Below are 15,899 nucleotides of genomic sequence, written 5' to 3'. Positions count from 1 at the left end.
AAATAAATAAATAAATAAATAAATAAATAAATAAATAAATAAATAAAATTGTTCATTAGACTTTCAGTATTCCTCCTTCCAGGATACACATAAAGAAAGAAATACAGGCAAGCCAAGTAGCATGACTCAAATGCCTCACTGAAGACAGAGCAAATCAAAATCAATCCTTCCATTTCTTACTTGGACCAAACCAAGGCTGAGGTAGAGTAGGGACAGTGATTACTTCTCACCTTTAGTTTCCCCGCCCCTGAACTGTTCTGGGCAAAATGACAGCTCAATTAGTTCTAATTAAGCACAAGTTCCATGCTGAGATGTCCTACTTAGACAGCTGGATCTGAGCCATGTGAACTCAAGCGTAAAACGTGCCTCTTAAAACCACTTCTTCCAAGAAATGCACCCCTTGAAACAACGGCTCTCATCCTCACACTGCAGCTTAGTGCTGCCTCAACAAAGTCTTAACGTTAAAGCAATTTACTTGCTATTACTTCATTATCTCTTTTTAAAGCCAGCGAACCGGAGGGAAATTAGGCTAAATGTCAAATCAGCAGTCAGTTCCAGAAAACCCAGCCAACAAGCAGAGGGACAGCAGAACTTAAGAGTACCCAGCTGGCTCTCAGGAGGGAAACTGGCACTAAGTCTAAGGAAAAGAAGGAACCCCGCTCTATCTCTTCAATGAGGTGGTGGAGCGGTTTGGTGGAAGTGCCTTGCGGCAGACGGAAAAGATGCAGATCTTTGTGAAGACCCTAGTGGGAAAGACCATCACCCTCAAGGCCGAGCCCAGTGACACCATTGAAAATGTCAAAAATCCAAGACAAGGAGGACATCCTGCCTGACCAGCAGCATCTCAGTTTTGCGGGCAAACAGCTGGACAATGGACGCACTCTCTCAGACCACAACGTACAGAAAGAGTCCACCCTGAACTTGGTGCTTCGCCTGCGAGGTGGCAACACCCAGCCTTCCCTCCATCAGCGGGCCCAGAAACAAGATGATCCGCCATGAGTGTTCTGCTCGCCTACACCCCCGCGCTGTCACCTGCCGCCAAGAAGTGCAGCCACACCAACAACCTGTGCCCCAAGAAGGAAGTCAAATAAGGCCCCTCCTTTGCCTGCAGGGAGGCCTCCCGACCGAGCCCCAAGGCCCTGGGGCCTCAATAAAGTTTCCCTTTTATTGAAAAAAAAAAAAAAAAACAAAGGAAAAGAAGGAACCCGAGTTTGTGACTATCCTGCATTTATTGCTTGTTTGTTTACTGGGCAAAGGGATGAGTACAGAATGATATGAACAGAGACCACTGATCTTAGAATTGAAGACCTGGGTAAAATTCTGGTTGTGCCATTTATTCGCTATATAACTACTGGGAAGTCACATCAACTTTCTAAGGCTATTTCTTCAACTATAAAATGAGAAGGCTGAGCAAGATCAGTATTGGTATTTACATAACCCTGAGCGTGTATGCATCACAAGAAGAGCTTTTATTAAAAAAAAAAGATTCCCCAGTCCTACAGGATCAGAATCCTCAGGGAGGGGGAAGGTGACTGCAAATCAGCATTTTCAAAAGGTCTCCAGATAATTCCAAAAGGCAGCCAGATTTAGGAACCACTGGGCTAGATCAGGGGTCAGCAAACTACAGCCCAAGAGTCAACAGGTAGCATGTCACCTGTTTCTATATGGCCCGGGAGCTAAGAATGTTTTTTTTATATTGTTTTAATGGGTGAAAAAACTCAAAAGAGTATTTCATGACAGAGAAAAATTATATGAAATGTAAATTTCAGCATCCATAAGTAAAGTTCTGTTGAAACACAGCCACACTAGCTTGTTTACATCTTGTCTGTCGCTACCTCTACAAAGGCAAGGTGAGTAGCCTCAGTAGAGTGTGTGGCCCAAAAGCCTAAAATATTTACTATCTGGCCCTTTACAGAAAAAGTGTGCTGATCCCTGGGCTAGATTTATAACATTAGGGTATCAAAAAAATTTTTCTACCTGTACAACACTTGAGGGTTACCACACACATCTACTGTAAACAGCAATGATTCTCACGGGCTGACAGGTGAAGAAGGGTAGTGAGGAGGAGGCAATCACCAACCTACAGTGTTCCTTCCAATTCTAAAAAGCCCACAAATGTATGACTCTAACTAAATCTAACTTTTCTTGCCAGCTTTTGAGTAAGCACCATCCTATTCTATGATAGCACCAAACCAAACCAACCCAAACCAAACAAAAACCCACCAAATGCCAAAAGAGTGCTGTTCTAAAAGCTTTTGAACTCAAAAGCCCCGAAGGCTACAAATAAATATAAATGGGACTCTCCAGGTTTCCACCTTCAATGCCACTATGGGGCTAAGTGACCAAGTGGAAACAGAACATACCCAAAGCCAATAAAGTTTTTACGTAGGCTAGAGGGCCCGTGGACACTTCCCAAAACAACCTGTAATCGAGGGAAAGTGCCAGATTAAGGTTTATGAATCCCTGTGCTGTGGTGTGACAATCTATAACAACCAGCTCGAAAGTGCCACCAGCCTGACATGTCAAGGTATACAGAGAAAGAGAGAAAGTTCAGCCAAAGGGCAGCACTGTTGCTCTGACTGGGCTACTTTCTGAATGACTCTTCTTTCTGATTCATCTCTCTCAGCGCCTGGGAACTCTCATGGCCAACCACCCGAAAAGTAGGTGAGCTGGGACACCCTGTGTGCACTGCACAAAGTGAGAGAGAAGAGGAAATGGTTGAAGCTCCCACTTGGTGATCAGGAGGGAAACCAGAAAAACAGTTCTCCAAAGGCACACACACAAGCTCAAATCCATCTTATAAGTGAATGGGTTGACGGGAGTGTGAGGATGCTAAGGTCATTTATTCATTCAACGAAAACTAACTGTCCACCTTCTATGTACAGGACACTGCACGAACCAAGAACAAAGACAGAGATTATCCCTGCTCTGTGGGTGACATAATAATAAAGTACCATGATGAGGGACATACAGGATGCTCTATACTTCCACAGCAGGGGCATTAGAGATCTCAGAGGAGGAGATCCTTGAGTTGAAACCTGAAGGCTGAGTAAATAGTTGGTTTTGGAGCAGGTAGAGAGTCTTGTCTATGTGTCATAAGTAAATGGAACAGCATGTGTGGTGGTCCCAAGAGTGGTATGTGGTAGACTGGTATGAGCAGGTAAGTGATTCTGCAAGAGGGAGTGTGGAGAAATAGGCTGAGTCAAGTTGTACTCCTCAGTAAAAAGTCTGATTTTAATCAAACTACTGAAAAGTGTTGAACAGAGAAGTGACATGAGCAAACCTCCATTTTTGAAAGGACATTCTAGCTACTGTTTAGAAATTTTAGGGTTTTTTTTTGGCGGCCGGGGGGGTGGGGGGGGTGGGGAGTTGGCCAGGGTCAAATGTGTGGAGGCCAGGAGACCAATTAAGAAGCTACTGCAATCACCCAATGGCAATGAAGACAGAGAAGAGAGGGAAGATAAAGGAAATGGTCATTCCACACTCAATCATGATCCCTGTCCCTAACTCCCAGAGGTTCTAGTTCTAAATAACTCATCTACAGAGACCAGCAGTGGCCCCGAACCAAGTATGAGTCTTTAGAAAAAGTCCCAAACCAAATGAAACAGTGATTTCATTTTTAGAGATAATCTGGATATTCTTATTTCCTTTCAATATGTTTTTTAAAAGATTTTATTTATTTATTTTAGAGAGAGAGAGTGAGAAACAGCATGAGAGGGGAGACGGTCAGAGGGTGAAGGAGACTCCCCATTGAGCAGGGAGTCCGACACGGGACTCGATCCCGGGACTCCAGGATCATGACCTGAGCCGAAGGCAGTCGCCCAACCAACTGAGCCACCCAGGCGCCCTCCTTTCAATATTTTTATTTTTTTATTTTTAAAGATGTTATTTATTTATTTGACAGAGAGAGACACAGTGACAGAGGGAACACAAGCAGGGGGAGTGGGGGAGGGAGAAGCAGGCTTTCTGTGGAGCAGGGAGCCTGATGTGGGGCTCGATCCCAGGATCCTGGGATCATGACCTGAGCCGAAGGCAGATGCTTAACGGCTGAGCCACCCAGGCGCCCCCCTTTCAATATTTTTAAATGGCCTACCTAGCATGGTGGTTGGTACTTAGTACATATTCGATAAGTGACTGAAGAATATATAAAACATACAGATTTGATAGTGATTAAATAGACTATCCAGGTGCTACACACAAAACCCTCAAGAAAAATAGTGCAGTACTAATATTAATGCTGTAGGGAAGTAACATACTCATCATTATTCATGAGAATTTAAATCTATTTCTTTTTGGAGGATAATCTGACAAAACCCAGACAAAGGTATTCAAAGAAAAACAGTTCTATCAGGAATTAAGCATTCTGATCCTGAGGAATAGCAGTTCCCTCTGCTACATTCTGGCCCAAGAGACTGGACAAAAAGAGATCACAGTTAACATCAAAATAAAAGACAAAATCCGGGGCGCCAGGCTGGTTCAGTTGGTGGAGCATATGACTCTCGATCTCAGGGATCGGAGTTCAAGCCCCACTTTGGGTAGGTACAGAAATTACTTAAAAATAAAACCTTAAGGGGCGCCTGGGTGGCTCAGTCGTTGAGTGTCTGCCTTCGGCTCGGGTCATGATTCCGGGTCCTGGGATTGAGCCCCGTGTCGGGTTCCCTGCTTGGCGGGAAGCCTGCTTCTCCCTCTCCCACTCCCCCTGCTTGTATTCCCTCTCTCACTGTGTCTCTCTCTGTCAAATAAATAAATAAAATCTTTAAAAAATAAATAAATAAAAATAAAATAAAACCTTAAAAAAAAAAAGCCAGGGCTCCTGGGTGGTTCAGTCGTTAAGCGTCTGCCTTCGGCTCAGGTCCCCTGCTCAGCGGGAAGTCTGCTTCTCCCTCTCCCACTCCCACTGCTTGTGTTCCCTCTCTTGCTGTGTATCTCTCTGTCAAATAAATAAATAAAATCTTTAAAAAAAAAAAAAAGCCAAAATCCTTACAGTAACCTATAAAAGGCCTATCCAATACTCACTCTCTACTCCTGTAGCCTCCTGTCCCTTGAATGTGCCAAGCATGCTCCCAGTTTTATGTTCCAATACGAGGGTTCCTAAACTTTATAGCACAATGGAATGGCGTGCAAATCTTTTGAAAATACAGATGCCTGGCCTCCATCCCCAGACACTGATTTAATTTGCACAGGTGTGACACCTGGGGGTGAGACCTGAGCACTGGGATTTTTAAAGGCTCCCCAGGTTTTGGGGACAAGTTTGAGAACCACTGCTCCAGTTTACCTTGTTTTTATAGCATTTATCACCAATTTTTACACAAACACACACACCATGACAGCAAGGACTTCGTATATTTTGTTCACAACAGTGGGCTCAAAGGAGGTAACCAATAAATACTTGGTGAACAAATGGCCTTTCTAGTCTGGTCTTCTGCTGTTCCTCCTGTCTCCACCCTTGCTGATAAGGCCTATACTTCAGGCAACAAAGAATTATTCATGGTGCCTGAAATTCACCATGTTCTTTCGGCTGCCAAGCTTTTCTGTATCTAATAAAGTCCTACTTTCCCTTGCTTTCCCAACCCTCTACCCCTAGGCTGAGCCTGGTACCTTATCCTGCAGGCTTAGAGAATATTTCATACACATCTGATGCTGTGTATCACAGTACATCTTAAGTACATACACATCTGTCTTTAGACCAGCTCTGTCCCTAGAACTTTGTCCACGATGACAGAAATGTTCCTTATCTTCACAGACCAATACAGCAGCCACTAGCCACATGTGGGTAATGAGTATTTGAAAGGTGGCCAGTGTGACTGAGAAACTAAATTTTTAATTGTATTTCATTTTAATTAATCTAAATAGCCAATATGGCTACCACACTGGTCAGCACAGCTCTAGACTGTGATAGATATACTTTTTTTTTTTTTAAAGATTTATTTATTTATTTGACAGAGAGACACAGCGAGAGCGGGAATATAAGCAGGCGAAGTGGGAGGGAGAAACAGGCTTCCCGGGGAGCAGGGAGCCCGCTGCGGGGCTTGATCCCAGGACCCTGAGATCATGACCTGAGCCAAAGGCAGACGCTTAACGACTGAGCCACCCAGGCGCCCCTGATAGATATACTTTAGCTAATGTTTCATTTCTATAACCCAAGACACAGGAATTATCAACAGTGATGGACTGGTAGATGGAGAGATGGATGGATGTAAGAGAGTTGGCTCCGAAGATTATAATACCCATATGTGTACAACTTTTGGCTTGACATATGGCAGGAGCGAAAGACATACTCTGAAGCACACAAAAAGGCTCAGCCAATGAGAACAAAGAACTGGAGAACCTATCCAGTATTCTACTCTTCTACTCAGCTTATAATCCACACAGTGCGGGGAGTGTGGCCTAATACCTTACTGGGCTGTAACTTTCGAAAGCTTGGAGACAGCCCCCCACTGAGGACTGGTTGAATTTACAGAGCTGGCTCTGTGCTTTAGGAGTTAAAAGTACCCCAGGCTACCCAAACACATTTCAGATAATAAGACTTCAAGTTTTTCCAGCTGAACAAAACAAGTGTGACACACCCAAGCACCTTAATAATAAAAGTCCAAACTTCTAGAGCACCTTCTATGCCTAAGGCACTGTTCTAAGCACCTTGTCTATTAACTCATTTAACCTACGACAATCCTGTGAGTTCAGTAATCCTATGATTTCTGTATTACAGATGAGGAAATGGAGCAACAGAGAATGACTTGTCCAAGGTTAACCCAGGCAGTCTGGCTCCAGAGTCTGAGCTCTTAATCTTTCACCTTTAAAGAAGGCAATCTTTTCGGCAGAACCAAGACAGCCACTGAGAATGTTTATAAAGGCCAAAAGCTAAAGCAACCCCAAGCAAAAACCCGCTAATGGTTCCAGCTATCATTCACTGAGAGACCACTAGTTCAAACCAACTGAGAAGTCTTACAGATTAAGGGAAGTAGATACTTCCAGTCCACATCATATCTGGCAAGTCAGTGGAAGCACTTAACAAATGCACCCTAAGATAATGCCAACAGGAAGAAAGAAGAGAAAAGTTCAAGTGAATAAAACCCTGCTTTCTGTAACAGTGAAACAGCAGTAATAGAACTAGTAAATAAAAACTCTAACATTTTTTCTAAATAAATCCATAAACTGCCTGGTTAATAGAGAAATAGTTCTTCAAGAGTCAAAGAATATATGTACATTCATACACCATCAAGGGACTGTGCATAATCCAGAAAAAATATCTGAAAACATACCCTCCTGCCTACCCACCTACCACAATACAGGAAAACCCCCGAATCTCTCAGGAAAGGGAGGAGCAAGAACTAATCTAAGAACCCAAAGGAGAACAAAGCTTCAGTTTAAGAAAGATGTGGTCACAAAGGTTTCACAAACCACTCTGCTGTGGGTACCAAAAAGCAAATAATCAGCATACAGAGCGATCTGGCAACCTCGTGCAAGCTTCAGATTTAAGCAGGGCACCAAATAAGGGAAGGATTCTGGTGCATCAACTCCTAGGAAAAGTGTTTCAAGTTAAAAATGGTTATTCAGGTTTGGAGGCAAACTTCTGTATCTGTTCTTTATCAACACAGACACCTCTACGTCACTGTCAGCTAGCAGCAAAAAGAGAAGAAAACTGTTAGAATAAAAGTGGGTTACACACAGACAACATGACCTGGTACAGCCTGGCATTTACCTGGACACCAAAGACAAGACTATAAACATGGCAGCGCAGGACTTCTGGGATTCCACATCCCAACTGGCTCCAAGTGTCTCCAGAAGCAGGTGGGCCATTATGTCACACACCCCCTAGCCCCCCACAGCCAAACAGTTCAACATCAAGGCCAAAAACCACAGCACTTCTGGTGAGAGACTGTTTCGCTGTGACTGAAGGCAACGCCTGCTTCCATCTAGTTTTTTGTCAGTCATGTCTTTTCTGTGCTTGTTCCCAGACCCAAAATATCTAGTTCAAAAGACGGGGCAAACACCTTTAAATCTCTCATCTTTGGTCCAATTCTCCTTTCTTCTCTCAACAATGAAAAATCAATCTTAGGCATACCAGAAAGCATTAGCAAGGGAAAACATGAGCATTAACTTCTTCCTAATTTATTTACAATGCTCTCTCCCTGTTAATGTAACTATTAAACATATAGGGAATATCGGAGTTTAGAGTTAAAAAGAACAAAAGTAACATGAGTCAAAAACCAATTAAACTCTGCTGGTTACACACATATGCTTAGTTTGTGACAACTTATCAAACTGTATGGCTTTGATACGTATACTTTTCTGTATGGATATTATTTTGTAATAAAAGGTTTTTTTTTTTTAATTACCACAATCTTTTCTGCTGTCCCACCAAAAGCCTTTATTCCATAGCCAATAACCCTTTGCCCTGTATGTCCTAACCCCCACACCAAGATTCTAACTCTGAGGTGGTAGAAATGAAGGTGACTGTGCTAAAAGTTTGGGACTCCATCTAAGTGCAGAAAGCTACACTGGTGTCAAATACCAGATCTGTTGATGGTATAGACTATAGCCTTACTTTACAGAGGTAGAAACAAGGGAAGAGATTAAGAAATGTGTCCATGGAAATAAAAAACAATTTAGGAATGTATTCCAGAAGATGAAAGTCCTAGTCCCCATTAGCCACAAGGGACAGCTTATTGGAAACACCGAGGGCATCTATTAGTGCCTTATTCAACCTTTAGATGTGTGTCACGTCGAAGTATTTTAAAAGCCATATTGTTTTACAGATCTGTCCAGAAGTCTAAAGGAAAATCTGCCAAAAAAATTCCTCAGAGAGAATGTCAACTGACTTACACATAGTTTGCTTTATAAATTAGGACCCAGTATCTCAGAGATCTGTGGCACAAGTCAGCCCAGAATCTTATTAAAGTTTTAGCATCCTTACCAAGAAACACCCCAGAAAAATGTAAATCCGCAGAGGGTATCATCCCAGCTCCTCCTTACCATGTGCTTCATTAGCTGCAGTCCTACTGTGCGTGTGCAGGGCAAGAAGAGGACTTATTGCCAATGGTTACAACACAAAGCATAACCTACTCCTAAGCCAAACTGGCCTTGGCTCAGAAAGCTTCCCAGAATGATGGAAGGCATGACTTTAGGATGACTCAACTTTTGCTAATGCATAAAATAAAGCAGAGAAGAACTATTTGAAGGATCCACTTCTAAGCCTGGGCCAAATCAAGAGCCCAAAGTATCTACTTTGTGATGAACCCTCAGCTCCAGCTGACTGATTAAACACATCAATTTGGACATCTGTACCATGGCCTAAGATATTCTAATTACAGACTCTTGGCCAGGAATCCTAGGAGCAACCACTTGCAGTTTCTAACCACATCATATTTTTATCTATGTTGTTCCTTCTCCCAGAAAAGCTGGCTACTCCCATCTACCTAAAGAACTTCTTTCATCCTTCAAAAGTAAGGACAGATCACCTTTCTAGGTAGCTTTCCCTGTTCATCATGAGTTAATGTCTTTCTCCTCTGTATTATCCCCGTACAGTGTACATATTTCTATCATCGCATTTGTAACATTTTACTGCCAAGTATTTATTTACATATCCGTTTTTCCTACTAGACTGTATCTTTAAGGAAAAGATGTGTGCGGTGCCTAGAATAATCATTATTATTATCATTATGTGTTAATCAACACATAAAGGTACTCACTAAATATTTACAGAAAGAACCTGAATGGGGACAGGGAAAACCGTGACCCCCTCAAAGAGGACTAGCTGACCTAAGAGGTTTTACAACTGATTAAGCAAGAGAAAAAGAGAAAAATGTCCATATAAAACTGTTATTTAGGCAACGTATGAAGGTATATACTATACTGCAGCATAAAATAAATTGAAAACAAGAAAGGAACAAAAGAGAAAAAAATCAGAGGTCACTAGTAGAAAGGACATGACACAAAATGCATGTCAGAAAGTCCTTCATGTTTATTAAAGGAAGTTACAAGTTTGACACTAACCTCTGGGACAATTAAGACAATTATTCTTAAAAACAAATTCATATATGTGCGGGGCGCCTGGGTGGCTCAGTCATTAGGCGTCTGCCTTTGGCTCAGGTCATGATCCCAGGGTCCTGGGATTGAGCCCCGCATCGGGCTCCCTGCTCCGCAGGAAGCCTGCTTCTCCCTCTCCCTCTCCCCCTGCTTGTGTTCCTTCTCTTGCTATCTCTCTCTGTCAAATAAATAAATCTTTAAAAAAAAAAAAATTCATGTATGTGCATGAAGTTAAATTAAAAAAAAAAAACAAAACCCACACAGCACAACTATCTCTGATACTAAAAGCAGACATTTCTCCCATGGGTTTCCAGAAAGAAGATACCATGTGATACAAATAGCAATGATTCCCTAGACCTCTTTATTATTTGTCTTAATATAGGCTGATGACCTTACACCAAAGCACAATTCAGTCAAAGCAATACTACTGGGGACCAATATGTTACCCATGTACACAGTTCTCTGATGGTTCAAGGCATGAATGACACGGAAAGAACAATTGTAGGAGATGCCTTGTGATTTCCATAACAGATAATCAAGTTCTCGATCAGTGGACAGATGGAAGACCGACAACTGAAAAAAATCACTGAAGCTCTCAAAAATGTGTGGTAAATACATTTTACAGAGACTCAAGCATCAGAAAGAGTCTCCATAGTATTTTAAGGTCCTTCTGGTCTAATGTCTATATAGTAATACTTGGAAAAATAAAACTGAGCAGTAACTTCAATATTAAATATTTATGAGTAAAGTGAAAGGCTTCCAAGAGGGGAGAAAAACCTGGAGTTTCCCCCTGAAGCCTAACAAATAGTCTGCCGACTGGGAGAAGATCACCAGCCAAGAAAACAACTTTTTCATATTCACTATCTTAGCCCAAACATTACATCCAAGACAGGGAAAACAGAGTAGACAGATGAAATTCTGGAACCTTTAAGAGTAGAGAGGGATTACAGAATGATAGACCTGCAGATACATCTCCCCAAGAGTATGGTCAGAAATAAAGAACGATACAGGAAATTGGTGAGAAAGGCAACAAGGGGAAAACGAAAAGGTCAGTGCAATCTCTTGCCCCACACAGCAGGCAGTACGTTACTATATAAAGTGAGCTGCTCCCACAGTAACATCAAATCACTACTCTACCCCTTCTTAAAGCAGCAGCAGAGTGACAAGGATCCTATGTAAGGGTTTCATTCTTATTTGGAAGGCTCTTCACAGACTAGGAGCTGGATCCTAAGGGACGATTTATAGTACACCCTCACATACATTCCAGTTGGCTAGAACTCAGCAGCTGATTGCTCCCTTGTCTAACTTGGTAAGGAGCCAAAGGAGGACTTTTCTCAGTCAACTGTCCCAGGCTGGAAAATTCTCCAACCCCAGAGTTCTGGCTTAAGTCTGGATATCAAGTTATTCACAAGATGCCAAAACTACATCCTTACGTCGGCTTTGAACAAGTCTCTCAAGTATACCATACAGATTCCCACAGATCTCAAAATCATCTGGACATGAAGGCCAAAGATGGCTACTCTTCCTCTCACATAGAGAGGAACATGCTTTACAAAGCATGTGCAACATCAAAACAAAGCTTTCATAAATTAAACATCAATCTCAATTCTTTAAGGGTGAACATGCAACATATTCATTAAATGGCCTACTTAAAACCTTTTTATTCTACCCTACTGAGCACTCTCCTTGTTCCCCGAGTTACTCACATTCTCTCTCACTATGGTCAATCCTTATGCCAGGAAGAGCCAAATCCCAAACCTGTCTCTCTGACTGATAGGAAATGAGAGAGGAAACCTTAACAAGGTGTTTTTGATTTCATCAAGCTCCTATGTCGGTGATTCTCAGCCAGAATGGTAGCACTCCTTCCAGGGAGTGCTTAGAAATGTGTGAGGGCCGCTACTGGTATCTAGTGGGCATGCTAAACATCCTGCAGTGACAGTTCCGAAAAATGAGGAACTGCCCCCCCCCCCAAAGGCAATAACACTTATTAACAATCAATGTCCTAAGTGAAGGACCACCACTGTATTAACTGCCTTCACCCTTCCCATTCTAGAGCAGTGGTGGGCAAACTCTTTCTGTAAAGGGTCAAACAGTAAATTGTTTAGGCCTTGTGGGCCACATACATCTCGTCACATGTTCTTCTTTTTAAACAAGTCCTTGTGTAAGTATGTTATAAACCACTCTGAGCTTGCAGGCCACTGGCAGTCTTTTATCTACCCCTGTTCTAGAGCATTACCTGACTCATTACAGCCTGTTCACACTGAGAAATGCTGATTAAAAAAAAATGTGATGAAGTGTGTAATAAACAACTTTAATAATGTGTACTATAATTTTAATGAATGTAATAAGAGCTTCAGAATTTAGCCTTAAAACCTAAAAACTGGGGCATTATTCACTTCTAATTAATTAAATAATTCTCTCCTGTCCTCTCCTCCTCCCCTGTGCATTTTGGTTGCAAGTTTTCTCCTGAATGTTCCTTTTCAAACATGTTTCTCGAAGAGTATTGGTACTGCCTTTCCCCATCTTCTCAGGACTTGTTACTTCCTATTCACTATGTGTGCCACTCAGAAAGTCTCTGTAAAATTACTACTGTTAACATTTTCTAAAATGTCTAAACCAAACCAAAGCCTGGAAATTCTGACTGGTATCTGGGTCCTGACTTTCCGGATGGTAACTAAAGGTCACGTGGGGTGGAAAGTGGCCTGTGGGTAACACAGAATACACACATGCACGCGAACAGGATATGTTGGTAATCCGGTTTCCTGAGACCTGGTGAGTTGTGAGAGTTCTCATCAACACTGTTGGGGAAGATGAAAAACCTTAAGCTCGGAAATACTGGATTTCAACAAGGTGTCCATTCTTAGAATTAGAATTTCTGGCTAGAGCAGAATGGGCAGGTACACCTCTTTTCCCCCACATTTTACTAGTCTAAAATTAAAAACAAAACACACACACCAAATAAATGAAGTTAGTATCTGACAAGGTTTCTTCACAGTGTGGAAGCTGGTGTTTGCAGCATGGCTTATGTCACGTCTCAAGCCCAGAAAGATGAAGAGTGTGGTTTTGGTGTTTAACCAGCCTCAACTGCACCCTGGCACTGTTTCTTCCCCCAGAGAACTTTGCTCTGCTAGGGGAAAGAAACCAACCTCACATCTTGAAACGAAACGGCTAGGATAAAAATAAAGCCCTGAAGTGGTTTGGTGACCGAGGTCATATGGGGCGTTAAGGGTTTGTAGGTAGGGCCAATGTACTTTGAGAAACTTCCACTCACTGCCAACCACAAAGAGACAAAGAAAGACATCAGCCCAAGAGTCCAGCAATGATCCAGGCAAGCAGCCCCAGTCCTTGCCTGTTAGGGGCTCTTTCTCACAGAACACATTATCAATATCTGAAAAACCCAGTCCTGGTTCTACCTTTGAGCAATCTCACCAAGTTCTGTTTCTTAAGGCCTAAGAAAAAGAGAGCCAACCTGTAGCCTCTTCCTACAGAAAGAGGCTTTACGAACTCCTGTCATCCTATGTTGCGAAATCTCAGTTCACAGAATACTTTCAAAGAGCTTCCAGGGTGGAGGAGTATGACATAAGGCACGTACTATAAACTACTTCACAAAAGTAAAGGGCTATATAAATGACATGATGTTCACGTAATTCCCACAGCAACCCTGCAGAACTGTATGGTACCCACCCTGCTTTGATAATGACAGGGCAATGAAATAATCGAGTTACCACAGACAAAAACATTTACTTATTAGCACAGAGACCCAATTCTTCTCTCACTATAGATCAAATCAATGCTTATGCCATCCAGAGAAAATCAGGCCAAGAGTTTTTTGAGCTGTACCTCATGGCACTAATTGCGGAAGTGCCAATCTGAAGGTTTACGATAGCACATTAGGACCTAAAACTCACTCTAAGACAAGTCATCTTGCCTAAGAAAGCAGGCCTTCTAAGACCATGCTCTGAGCTACAGTTGCGTTCATGGGGCGGTGTGGGGGGGGGGGCAGGTATTCGATGTGTCCCACCCACACACCACAGCTTTCTCTTCAGCACGTGGTGGCAGCAGCAGCGGCGGCAGCAGCTCAGGCGCACAAACTATGCAAGGGACACTGAAAAACCAGACAAATGGTCTGAAGAAAATGCCACCTGCAAAACACACTTTAAAAATAAAAAAGCCTTCAAACAAATATAACAAGTTGAGCATGTGAGAGCTCTGTGCTACAGGCTACCTGACCTGGTTTCTCACAGTGAAGCTGTGCTCCTTTGTTGGCCAATGTTTACTTTGCTGGATTCTTGATTAAATGCAAGAAAAAATATACTCATGTACTACCCAGCCTCATAGAGCCATGCATTCAGTCAGAAAGAAAAATCATCATTCTCAACTTCTAATAGCGCCCTCTAAGAAAAAAAAAAAAAACCACCATGGAAACATGGACACATGAGATTTAGGCAGGGGCAGCATGCAAAGTTTCAGGCAGAAACCAGGATTTCTAAGCCTAGAGAAACAAGGTTCTCACTCTGCCAGAGATTTCAGGGGTTAGAGAAAACTACAAAAGATAAGAAAAGTTTATTTCTTTTTTTAAGTGTTTTCTTACTATTTTGATTTGCATTTTTAAAAGATTTTATTTATTTATTTGAGAGAGAGAGCGAGCAAGCACACAAGCAGGGGGAGATGCAGAGGGAAAGGGGGAACCAGGCTCCCTGCTGAGCAGGGAGCCCGATGCGGGGCTCGATCCCAGGACCCCGGGATCATGACCTGAGCCAAAGGCAGATGCTTAACCGACTGAGCCACCCAAGAGCCCAAAAAGTTTATTTCCAATCACCTGGTTTGGTGGCATTCAGACTTAACTAGAGCACAGCCTGAAGCTTTTCAGTTCACACGCTTAGGCAGAGTAACTTCTCACTTTTCACCAAATTTGGCTGCAACAGGATGTTGAGGAAAGAAGCTGTCCCAGAGCTGTGTATGTAGGATTCCATTCCCAGAGGTACTAATTTCATCAGGAAACAGAAATGATATACCTCCAGATTCCTTAGGCTCACTACTAGACTGAAGACAAAGAGGGAACCAGCCTGGTAGCAGGACATACTGCTATCTAGTTTCTGGATCAACACCAATGACAATATCATGTGAAGCCAAGCAAAACACTTATGCATGCCCCCCCCCCAAAAAAAGAAAAAGAAAAACCAAAACAACACTTATGGTCCAATGATTAAGACATTTCCAAACTGTGACCAAAATGAGGACTGATTAGAGGGACTTGCCAATCCTAAACAATCTCTGAGAAACAATATAAAGCCTAGATTGCAGGGCGCCTGGGTCGCTCAGACGGTTAAACGTCTGCCTTCGGCTCAGGTCATGATCCCAGAGTCCTGGGATCGAGCCCCACATTGGGCTCCCTGCTCAGCGGGGAGCCTGCTTCTCCCTCTTCCTCTGCCTGGGCTTCCCCTGCTTGTACACTCTCTCTGTCAAAAATAAATAAAATCTTAAAAAAAAAAAAAAAAAAGCCTAGATTGCAATAACCCATTTTGGCGGCACTTTGAAAGCACTGATCACAAAATCAAATGCCTACAGAGACAAGGTAGGTGACGAAAGTGAGCAGTATGTAAGTATGGGGGGAGGGGTGAGGGAGGAGGGTCGGGGTAAACTGGAGAACACAAGCCTGATTAAAAGGGGGTAGCTGCTACCTGGCTCTGGCAAATTGTTGCCAGATCTTGATTTTTTTTAAAAATTAGCTGGCAACTGATTGAACCTTTAAAACAAAACAAGCAAAAATCTACTATTTGGCCCACCTGAACCATCTGATTAGTCTTCGCATCACTAAAAGTGAGATAATCAGACACCTCCTAACGCAGGGCAAAATGAGGCCCACAGCACCA

The 15,899-nt window shown here is 42.6% G+C and overlaps 1 protein-coding gene and 1 pseudogene across 1 annotated transcript in view; one reads left to right on the top strand and one right to left on the bottom strand.

The window, feature by feature from the left end:
• SMG6 (SMG6 nonsense mediated mRNA decay factor) overlaps positions 1-15,899 on the bottom strand; it is a 233,067-nt gene that overhangs the window by 189,821 nt on the left and 27,347 nt on the right. The gene's annotated exons all lie outside the window — the stretch shown is intronic.
• Positions 723-1,091, top strand: LOC110593280 (annotated as a pseudogene).

Source organism: Neomonachus schauinslandi, chromosome 15, assembly GCF_002201575.2.
Source record: "Neomonachus schauinslandi chromosome 15, ASM220157v2, whole genome shotgun sequence".
Lineage (NCBI taxonomy): Eukaryota > Metazoa > Chordata > Mammalia > Carnivora > Phocidae > Neomonachus > Neomonachus schauinslandi.
Note: the sequence above shows the minus strand (reverse complement) of the source record. Positions and strands in the feature narration are given on the sequence as shown.